We start from the raw sequence: 12,427 nt of genomic DNA, 5'->3' as shown, positions 1-12,427 counted from the left end.
TGGATCTTATGAGAATAGGATCCGGGCCTCTCCAAAGACCAGTTAAGACATCTTTCCATTTTACCATCTCCTTAGACCTTTTAGGTTCTGAGGTATGACGCTTGGCCGCTGTATGGCCCTGAGCGTCGGTGTTTAGAAAATTAAGGGTAAAGAGTGCCATGGATATTGCAACTCTTGGCACCGAGGGTAAGGATGCTCCCATTCCCTCCTTTTGTTTGATTAAATAAGACTTAAGTGTGCGATGGGCATGTTCCACAATGCCTTGTCCTTGAGGGTTATAAGGTAAGCCAGTCAGATCTGTCTGCAGAAGTGCTGGAACTTTTGAGAGGTATAAGCCGGCCCATTATCTGTTTTTAAGAAGCACACAGGTGGCTAGGTAAAGTCTTATTTCTGTAATACAGCTGAACTTCCTTAAACAGTAGCTTAACTTCTTTCTGAGGCAGGGTTTTTTTTTTTTTTGTGACTTTGGAGCCTGTCCTGGAATTCGATCTGTCGGACCAGGCAGGCCTTGAACTCATAAAGATACTCCCGAGTGCTGGGATTAAAGGCGTATGCCGCCAACGCCCAAAACTTAAAGGCGTGTGTCACCAACACCCTGAGCTTAAAGGTGTGTGCTACCAACATAATAGATTAGCATCTTTTATAAAAACAAGAACTTTACATTGTTAGGCTTTGTTTAAGAATAATTCTAAATTGAAGCTCTTTAAGTAAAAACATTAATAAAATTAAACATTTGAAAACTGGTTTTAAAAAGAAATTTAAATTCCCTTAAGGTCTTTCTGTAATATATAGAAGCATTAACATTTTAAATCTTAACTGAAAAACTTGTTTCTAAGATGGTACCTCTAATTTCCATGCGGTAACCTTTAGTCAAGATGGCGGTCTAAGTATCCTTTTTTTAACTTTAGCAAAATGGCTACCGTCAGTCATGTGACCAGCTACAAAATGGCCGTACCAGGAAATAGAACATTTTAAAACAAGCATACATAAATTACTTGAGCATCTTTAGGATATGAGGCTTTTCCCAGGCATCCCAGGCCTCCAAGCAGTGTTGAATAACATGCACGGCCTTTTCCCCTATCAAAGACTGGGAAAGCCATCTGTAATTTTCTCCGCTCCTCTGATGGTAAAAAGGAGTCGGTACCAAATAGTGGGGGTGCTGATGGAAGCACACCCGCTGGCATTTTTGGCAGCCGATATCTATCTCCTATTTTCTCTCCCTCCATTTTTGTTTCTTTTTCACCTAGCTGAGCTGTTTCCTCTAAAACTTTATCTCTTGAGCTTTTAGAGTCATTAGAGCTATCAAGATTTAAAGCTTTAAACTTATTTACAGAATCATCTAACAAATTATTCACTCCCTTGTCAGTAGACATTCCAGGAGGTCCTTTTTTCTTATTTGTTGTTTTTTCTGTTAACAAATTATTCACTCCCTTGTCACTAGACATCCCGGGAGGTCCTTTTTTCTTATATTTTATTGTTAGGCGCGCCCCATCTCTCACCACATTCGGTTTCTGATATGTAATTCTGGACTTCTTTAAGATTGCTACAACAGTGAGAAAAGTCAAAATAGCTCCTAGTAAAAGCATAGAAGCCTCTATATTAACCTCCCAAAATAGCAACATTCCCAAGCCAAAGTCCAGAAAAAACATACCTCTCCGAATTTACCACCCTGCAGTTCTGAATCCGCCTCGTTAGAGGGGTCTCCGAGGTGCTGGAAATGTTCACATGTTCCCGGGTTTCGGCACCATATGTCCCGCGCGCTCTCTGTATTTCTCGCCAGCAAGAAATCATACACGGGACACTCGGATCCTTCTGCAGACAAGCTTTAATGCATCTTGAGAGGAGAGCATAAGCTTCCCAGAGCAGAGACCCTGAGCCAAGAATCCCGTCCCCTAATAAAGGCTGGCAGCCGCCGCCTGGGACGTGTCACCCTATGATTGGCTGCAGCTCATCAGGCCATATGACGCCACGGAATAGGCAGAGATCAAGGAATGGAAAATTACCCAGCGCCTGCGCAATAATCTTGTTTACATTCGGTGCCTGCCGGATGCAGGCGCCATCTTGTAATGGAGAATGCAGGGACGGCTCCCTACAACCAATAAGAGAAACATACTCAGAACATACAGAAAGACATGCCCCCATGTTACCTGACAATTAAATCAGAGCTATGTTTTGGGGATTTATATGTATTGTATTATCATTTTTGCTTTTATTTTGGGGTATATTCTTATACCTTACAAAATTGTTTATTCTAAAAGTGGCAGTACCTTATATGTCTCATTTCTGCCATGTTTTTGAGTAACATCAAATGACCATATCAGTGGCTGGTCTTTAGCATATAGGTCTACATAAGAACTCTGTGGTGTTAACACATGATGGATAGAATTGGCTAGAAATACATGTCTCACAATGTGTCCTCATTCTTAAGCTGTGAGATGTATGACTCTGCTTTGATTCCTCTGCATATAAATGATTTTAAAGCAAATTATTTGGTGATTAGAAAGTCAGATATCTGGGTAAGAGAAAAGACAAGAAAGGAATGGAGAGGGAATAAAGGGGAAGAGGAAAATGGCGGGGGAGGGGATGGGAAGAGAAGGGAATAGGGGATGGTAAAAGGGATAAGAATGGAAGTAGGGAGGTGAAAAATAGACAACAGAGGGAGAGGGAATGGAAGGAATGGGGAGCAAGAGATGACAGAAGAGGATTAAAGAGAAGGTAAAGATGTGAGAAAAGAGGTTCAGGGTATCCTTACTCCCTTCTGGAACGTCCACAATAATTTCTTACCACTAGACCCCATATTTGAAAGGTTCCACCACCACTATTAAGTACTGCAGTTTAACAAGAGAGAAGCATTTAAGATGACATTTATCTAAACTGTAGCTCCTGGTTTTATCTAGTACTTTCATTGTCAATTCCTACCTGCCTCTTGGATCCTACTGATGGAGGTAGAAAACTGTCACTAACAGGACCAGCTGACAAGGTGCACCGAGGACCTACAGTAAGTTAATCTATATATTCCATTTCACCAGTTCAGACTAGATAAATGATCCTCAATACAGACTAGTGAGAGCTAGGTTCTCATTTTTGGTTTACCTGGAGAGAAAGTTTTATTGATAATGGATTGGAATCTTAGATTGAGTTTTATTTCCTACTGAGAGAGATGTTTCTGTTACCACATATATAGCCTAAAGCTAGGATAGCCCCCTACTGAACCTTGTATAACCTAAAAAACAAAGCATGGTTGAACATTCTTGTCATGGTTCAAGCTAGGTCAGCAACCTGAACTAAGCACAGTACACCCACCTAAACTAATATTTTGTTTTTGGCTTTATCCACTTAAATTCAGATTTTCCCAGTAGTGCACTTAAGTATTGTTACAAGCACTCAGATGCAAATGGGAAAACTAAAGCTTAATTTTCAGTGAATCGCAAAATACCTGCACCCGAACAGATAATGAATGAAGGTACTACTTTTGTTTTGTTTGACACTTTTTTTTCTATTTGAATTAGAAACAAGATTGTTTTACATGACAATCCCGTTCCATTCTCCCTCCCATCCTCCCCTACCACCGCGCCCCCAGCTAAAACCCTACCTATCACATATCCTTTCTGCTCCTTCCATAGGGTGTCATCAGAGTCTATCATAACCTTTGGGATAGGACCTAGGCCCTATGTGTGTCTTGGCTCAGGGAGTATCCCTCTGTGTGGAATGGGATCCCAAATCCACACCTATGCTAGGGATAAGTACTGAACTACTATAGGAGGTCCCGTAGATTTTCTAGGTCTCCTCACTGAAACACAAAAGCTACATATTTCTTAAATACATGGGTTTTACCTGCCCAACTCAGAATCAATGACTTAACTTGGTACACAAAGAAAGAAATGCAAAAATTAACTTGCTAAAAATCTAAAATCAAGTGTGTTTTTGACAACTGTGTTTGGATCTCCTTAGGAGGAATAGGCCATAATGTGTAATGAGCTGCTATGTGCCAGCTCCAGGTGGTTTTAGTAACCCTTCTACAGCAGTCAGTGGCTGCTTCCTTCTGCTAAGACAGGCCTGCTTCACTGCTGAAGATGAGCCTACTACTGACATATTTTCCCAGCTTCTGCTGCTATCTAGCATATCCAGAGGAATTTTCCAGTCAATATATCCCACCTGCTTACAAGAAGAATTGGGAAGCAAGAGAAATTGGCTGAGGCTCTTCCTGTGGCTTTAGAGTTGTTACTTTATAGCACAATGGCTGGATCTTCTAAGGAGGGAAAAAGGAGACATGTAAACTGAAACTTCAGGGTGCTTGCCTGAAATATGGAAGAAGCATGTGACATCAGTACATGCAGGAGTTATGACACCAATATTCAGAGAGAAGCATAAAATGATGGAGTTGACCCTTTTGAATGCCTTCTGAACTCTGAGTCAAGTTTTCTACAAAGTTAGTCTTTGAGGCTGGTGTCTTCTGTTTATAAAATACATCTTCTGCCCTAGGGAGTTGTTTCAGCTTTGGTCTTTTGCAATCAGGATTGTACTGACTGTTTCTAGCAACAGAGAGTGAATATCCTTTTTCTGTGCTGTGACTGCCAAGGGCCACTTCTCAGTATGGCTGGTTAGATACAAGTAGATGTCCCATGAAATTCTCTGTCTGCTGGGTCCTTTTGTTCTATACATTTAGAGTATCTCCTCCGCCACTCAAATGGTCAATTCCTCTACTTTATTAGAAACCTATTAGACAGTTTTAGCTAGCTATAAACAACTTGCACAAGATGAAGCTATTTGTTGGTTTTAATAAGAAATGTCCCCGATAGGCTCAGGAATTTGAACACTTGGTACCTAGCTCATAGCAGAGTTTGGGTGGCTTAGGAGGAACAGCCTTGAAGGAAGAAGTATGCCACTCTGGAAGTGAACTTTGAGAGTTTAAAGCCTCAATTCAATTCTACTTTCCTTTTTCTGCTTCATGCTTGAATTCAAAGATGTGGGCTCTCAGTGTCCTTGTGCCATTATGCCTAATTCTTGCTGCTATGCAAACTTGTTATGGTAGACTATTTATCATTATCCCTTTAGCACCATAAGCCAAAATAAGTTCTTCTTTATATAAGTTTCTATGGCCATATGCTTCATCACAGCAACATAAAATGAAAATACACCGGTCAACAATCTAGAATAAAGAAGGAATGTGGTTTCAAGGCCTCGAACCCTACCTTAGGAATTATGGATGCTAGGGAAGAAAGAATCAGTTTTCTACAGACATGTGGTCTCATGGTAAATTGCCCATGCTTCAGAGAACAACCCTTCACCCATGTATATATGAACAACACTAATTGGACTTGGTGGGTTGTACAAAGAAAAGAACACATGAAATTAGGAGAGGGAGGGAGGACTTTATTTAATACATCATATAAAATTTCAAAAATATAAATAAAAATTTCAAAAGCTTCTGTGAAAATGTACATCAACAGTGTATCATTGAACATCTTACTCAATGCATATTTCATCTCTCACTCAATCTCTGTCTTCCTTTTTCAGTTATATAGCATTCCTCTCCTTAGAATATGAAATCAATATTCCATATTACTCCTATATTCCCAGAATGTAGAATAATCTATACATGTTTATATATCTCTGATATATTAATGAATAAATATATGAATATTAGTATAAGTTAGACTGTGATGTATTTATCCTATTCCACTAACTTTGATTCTATTTCATAATTATTGACAATTTCTCATTTTTGGTAATAAAGCACGTTATAGTATCTGAATATTATATAGCACATTAAACAGTTTCTATTTGGTTGCATCTTCTAATCTTTTTGTTAGGTCTTTAAAATTATTAAGTAAAAAAATAAATCTTACACAATCCTAACTGTATAATAAACTGCCCCCAAATTGGTACTACATCAGAAAGTGTGTCTGTTTGATATTTGCTGTCATTTGCTCTCCAGTCAAAACTGTTACAGTTCACAGTACTCTAAGGGTGGAGGAGAGTGCCCTTTACCTCCCCATCTGCAATTGTATTGTGTGATCAGACTTTCTGCTTTTTCTCAATCTCACAACTAAAAAAATGATAGCTTTATTTCACATTCCTCTTTTGGGTGTGATTGTGTAACTTTTTTTTTTTTTTGTATTTGATAGCTGCCTGTGTTTTGTTCTCTGTAAAAGGGGTACCATGCCAATTATTCTCATGAGCTGTGACTTCTTTTGTTTTTGATCTTTCATTAGTTGTATGCTAATGCAACAATATTTTTAATTGTGACACAGCACACACCCAGAGTTTTTCACAGTACATCACTTATTTCCTTTTTCCTTACAGCAAATATTTCAGGTTAGAGTGCAAATTATACCTTCATTTTCAATTATTTTGTAGTTTCTTATTTTTGTCATTATTAAACATTTTCTTTTCCTTGAAGATTTATAAAACTAGGCATGGTGGATCACAATATAATCCCCACACTAGAATGCTGAAGCAGGGGGATTGCAAGAGTTTCAATGAGTTCCTGAGTAGTGTGGGCTATTGTGTGAAATCTTGGATCATATAAACAAAAGTAATTACAAATATGCTTCCAACGTCTTATGTTGCCTTTAACATGTTTATCCCTTGCTTATTCTGGATGTGTTTCATTTGTCTTGATAGCTAAGAACTCATATGCTATCATCTTTATAGAATATGCTTGAGGGAGAGGGGTAGTATTTACTTCCAGGAATGATACTTTAATGACATCTCAACATTCAAATGACAAGTGGAGTTTATATGTTGTTCATTGTATGTCTCCATGTCAAACACATTTAAAATATGAGTCAGATTTTTATCATAATATGTAATTTCCTTTCTCCATTATCTTAGGATTTCTATTACTGAAAATAAACATTATGACCTAAAGCAAGTTGTGAATGAAAGGGTTTATTTCAGCTTACACGTCCAGGTAACAGTTCATCTTTGAAGAAGGTCAAGGCAGGAATTCAAACAGAAAAGGAACCTGGGAGCAGGAGCTGAAGCAGAGGACATGTAGTAGTGCTGCTTACAGCCTTCTTCCTCATGGCTTGTTCAGCCTGTTTTCTTATAGTATCCAGGTCCAGCAACCCAGGGATAGCACCACTGACAATCGGCATTGCCCCCCTCCCATCTATCACTAGTTAAGAAAATGTCCCAGAGTTTTGCCTACAGTCAGATATCATCGGGTCATTTAATTGAAGTTCCTTCATCTCAAATGACTTTAGCTTGTGTCAGGTTGACATAAATCTATCTAGGACACCTATTATTTTCTCTAGGTCTCCAATACTAAAAATGATGATGTCACTCTACAATATAAATGTTTATATGCTTAAAACTTCATCTCTTGGGACCAAGGAGATGGCACAATGGTTATGAAAGTCTGATGACATACTGGGTTTAGATTTTAGGTATTGATGTCAAAAATAGAAAAATGTTGGTGTGATAGCATGTATGTCTATAGAAAGTCCTATATAAACTCCCTATAGTAATATAGGAGTCCTATAGTAAGATGAGATATGTAGGTAGGAGAATTATTCCACCTAGGAGCTCTAGGGCCAGCTAACCTGGAGAACACAAATCAGCAGCAAAAACAAAAAGAAACTGGAAAGATCCAGTCTCCAGAGAAGAAAAGACATTTAGCAGGGCTAATATAAACCCAGGGACAGATATTTGGGTTCAAGCTGAAGATCAGAGAAGCAAAGAGGCCAAGCCACTAGAGAGCTCTTACTTCTACCAAGGTTGAAACAATCCTGTCCACAAGGTGGCTGGAGACTAATACCCAGAATACAGCATGAGAACCCTGAGATCCAGTTGTATATACCTCTCTAGTGCTGGGATTAAAGGTGTTAGCTCCCAAGTACTGAAATCACCTCTGTGTGAGCTTTGCTTCTCTTTTAGACTAATTCACTCTCATGTAGGCCAGGTTGGGCTTGAATTCACAGAGATCATCTGCTTCTGTCTCTTGAGTCCAGGGATTAAATGTGTATTGTGTACCACCACTGCCTGGCCTCTATTTCTGTCGTCAGTTTTGCATTATGATCTCCAGGCAAGCTTTATTAGATCATAAACAATATATCGCCTAAACAATATATCACCACAAAGACACTTAAATGTTCTCCTTTCTTCTAAAGAGGAGCAGCCCTGGTTTGCAAAATGTGTCTCGGTCTCTGTTTCCATCTTCCCCTCCCCCTCCCCTTCCGTCCAGTCCCCCTCCTCCTCCCTCCCTCCTCCTCCCCCTCCCTCCTCCCTCCCCTCCCTCCTCCTCCCTCCCTCCCTCCCTCCCTCCCCTAACTCCCTCTCTCTCTTCCTTTCTGTATATGTGTGTATGTGTGTGTGTGTGCGTGTGCTTGTGTGCGTGCGCGCGAGGGTGCGTGGGCCGTACATGTCTGTGTGCATGCGTGCGCCGTGCATGTCTGTGTGTGCCGCGCACGCGCGCACGCGCGCGCGTGTGTGTGTGTGTGTGTGTGGTGTGTGTGTGTGTGTGTGTGTGTGTGTGTTTGTGCGCGCGCGCGCGTGTGCACACACACACACACAGTCACACCACACATTTCAAGACAGGGTTTCTGTGTAACAGTCCTGGCTGTCCTGGAACTCACTTTATAGAACAGCCTGCCTTTGAACTCCCAGAGATCATCTTGCCTCTGCCTCCTGAATGTTTGTATTAGAGCCATGCACTACTGTACCTAGCTGTGTCATCTCTTGTGAAACAGAGAAATTCTATGCACTATCCATAAATGACCCCTTTTATCACAATTTATCCTCAAAAGCACTAAGATTTTAGTTAATTTTTCACCCACATTTTCTCAGGAAAAAATTGTTTTCTTTTCTTTTTTTTTTTCCCCACCATTCTGAATCAAGTTGGGCATTTATCTTTGTCATGAAATCTGATATTCCTTGTATCTAATTATGTTTTAAATATATTTTAATGTATTTATATGAAACTCACTTTGAGCTTTTCTCTGTCATATTTCACATGATGCTTTCTTTCTGCTCCTTGATATTTACTCTACATAAAATGTGTTTATTTCATGAGTGTACCTGCCTTTAGTAATTTAGAATTCTGTTTCATTAATTGCTCATCTTCACATGATGTTTAAAACTAAAATTTTATATAAACAGAAAGACTTGTTAAATGGGAGTGGAGACTCTGCTCCTCACTTTGTTTTGCCTTCTAATCTTAATTGTTACACATTCATCCAGCTTGTGGCAAATGCTCTAAATTTCTTATCAGCTGTCTTTGTGCCCCTGATAGCCATGTGGCTACTACAGTAGTCCATTTACAATTATTACAGCCCATGAAACCACAGAAAAATGACACTAAAACCCTTTTACTCTCATATCCATTGCACTCGGTTGCTACACTATAGCAGCAGCAGCAGCAGCAGCAGCAGCAATGTCTTCTCAGGCTTATTAAGGCCCAGACTCATTGTCTCAAACTATGAATGCTTTAACTACTTCTATTCTGCCTTGTTTTTCTTTGTATATGTGTGTTTATATTTGCAGCTTTTCGTGTATATATGTATGCAGACACATGTGTATGCAGATGCTTGGGAATATTTCATGCTTGTATGTGCAGTTCAAAGATCAATACATTTTTTATTGCTCATTCTCTGTTCACCTATTATTGTGTGTGTGTGTGTGTGTGTGTGTATGTGATATGTGTGTGTGTGTGTATGTAATGTGTGTGTGTGTGTGTGTGTGTGTGTGTGTGTGTGTATGTGATATGTGTGTGTGTGTGTATGTAATGTGTGTGTGTGTGTGTGTGTGTGTGTGTGTGTGTGTGAATGTATGGGTCTGCACCCTGTTATGAAGCCTCAAGATGTCCAGAACTAGAGTTTGGGTATCTTCCTTTATCACATCCTTCTGTACTGCCTTGGCGCCTCTTCTCTATATGAACTGGGAAGATCACCAATTTGTCTATGCTGGGAGTTTGGTCTACCTCTCTCCACTCCAAATTTTAGCTTGATACTATACACAGGAATGCGTGGCCTTTTATGCTGGTGCTGGTAAATCCCTCTTTTTCCAAATGAGTGCTGCTATTCAACCTGTCACCTCTGAACTATCTTAGGTTTTGTCACAAAAATTAGGTTGTCTCTTTCAGTGATCTCAGAGACTGTTCTGTTTCTGTCCCCTTAGTGCTTGGATTACAAACAGGTGTCCCTCACCCAGCTTTTTTTACATGTGTTTTAGGGATCAAAGTGAGGTGTTTGTGCTTGCACAGCAAGGAGTTTGCTGGCTATGCTATCTACCTACTCTCTCATGCTTTTTCTTTTTGTCATTCATCTGTAACATCTTCCCACGCAGCATATTTTACTTCTTTACCAATCTATCACTGTCTTTTCTCTCTATGCTTATGCTACAATACGAACATGAGCAGACATTTTTTTTGTCTGCTTGTTATGACTCTTGCTGCTGTTGTATTTCATCCACCTGAAACATCCACACAGTAACACTCAATATTTTCAGCCCTTGTGTGCAGATTTGTAGAGTTGAATTTGTTGTGACTACAGGATGCTAGATCATAGGATCCACTGTCTTCTCACATTGGTACTGTAGATCATTTTAAATCCAGATGAGTTCCTGACCTGAATGATATAAACATTTTTTTTCCTAGAAGCTAAATATGTACTTTACGTGTTGCAGTGATTTGAAGAAGTGTCCCCCACATTCACATGTATTTGAATACTTGATCCCCAGTTGGTGTGCTATTTGGGGAAGTTTATGTGTGGCAGCCTTGCTGGAGGAAGTATGTCACTGGGGCCAGGCTTTGAGATAAAATACCAGCTCTTTGGAAAAATAAGCCATGTAAACACTCTTCATCGTGTTGCCTTTGTTCAAGGTGTTCATCATAGCAACAGACAAACAGCAAGTATACTTGTTCCACTTTCTTTTTCCAGAAGTCTTGAGTCACACTGCACTGCTTTATCACATGTGACTGGATTTTCTTTACATATAATTATGAAATGATATCCTTAAAAAGGATGTTCAGTGTTTTGAGTCTCCACACACTCTTCTTTCTTGTTTCATGTTTGCTGTCAGCAATATTCTTATCTTTGCCTATGTTCCCTTCATCATTTTCACTTTCCCCTTTTATGGCTGCATGGATGACTAGATTCGAAGCAGCTTCTGCTTTCCTTTATGCTGTTTCCAAAGCATACTTGATTTTGTAGATGCTCTTCTCTCTGTCTCTGCCTCTCTCTCTTTGTGTGTGTATTTCCCTCTCTCCCTCCCTCCCTCCCTCCCTCCCTGCCTCCCTGCCTCCCTGTCTGTCTATCTGTCTGTCTGTCTGTCTGTCTGTCTGTCTGTCTCTTTCCTTTAGTTGTCAACTTTTGTCAGCCTGTGGCTCTTCTCTTCTGATTAATTTGACATTTTCTTACTCATGCTCTTTTTGTAAAAAGGGTTTTTAAGATCTCACTGCAGCCATGTATTTGATCATACTCACATCTGTTCTGGGAAGATATTTTTCTGCCAACACTTAGTCATCATCCCCATGTTTCTAGTCATTTTCTTCTTTCTTGTCCTATCTTTGTATGGATACTGTGCTGTCTCATCTTGACGATTTCCTGTCTTTGGATGGGTTGGGTTCTTACAGGAGCAGCTGTTTTCACAATGTCTGGATTATACCACAACCAGCTCTCTCACGTCCTCATCAATAGACCTTTCTTGTGTAATAGTGAGGTAGCATATTTTTCAATGATGTGTGATTATATAAATTGTGAGTCTTGCTTCTTCCCAGAAGGCATAGATCTATAGCAGCAAAATTGTTTCCAGCTAACTACCATCCTTTTACCCAGCGGGGTTACCTGAAACAACTTCTCTCCATTTCAGTATTATGGATTCATTGAAGGGCTGCCCTCTGGCCAGTCTGAATGTGCTATTCTAGGCATCCCTACAAATAAATGTTTCATTCACCTTCATGCATTAGATTTCCTTTGAAACAACATTCTATAAAGTCTGTAGAGATGGACTTAGAGACTGAGGGTGAGCCCTAGCCAGGAGAGATTAATGTATTTGCCTGGAGAACTCAGATGACATTGGCTGAGTTACAAAAGAAAGTGGTGGACAAAGTGCAAAAATTTAATTTTTGCACAACCTGTCAAATATGAACAATAATAAAGGCGTCTCCAGAGCCAATGGTGCTAAACCTCACTTAACACCAGTCATTTCAAGGCAGTGTGCGTTCACACAAAAGCTGTAATAATCTGATTAAATATCCAACCACTTTGTTATTAAATATATCTCAAGTACAATGGATGAGATAAAGAGAGAGAGAGAGAGAGAGAGAGAGAGAGAGAGAGAGAGACTATTCACAGATACATATGTTAAAGCAAGAAAGGATGGAACATATTATCATTTTTTTGCACTTTGCAGTCTTACTTCAGATAAAAATAGCAGCTGCACCTTCTAACTTTGCCAAGAAACTTGTCTTCAGTCAATATAC

The sequence above is a fragment of the Cricetulus griseus genome (genome assembly GCF_003668045.3).
Source record: "Cricetulus griseus strain 17A/GY chromosome 1 unlocalized genomic scaffold, alternate assembly CriGri-PICRH-1.0 chr1_1, whole genome shotgun sequence".
Taxonomy (NCBI): Eukaryota; Metazoa; Chordata; class Mammalia; order Rodentia; family Cricetidae; genus Cricetulus; species Cricetulus griseus.
Note: the sequence above shows the minus strand (reverse complement) of the source record.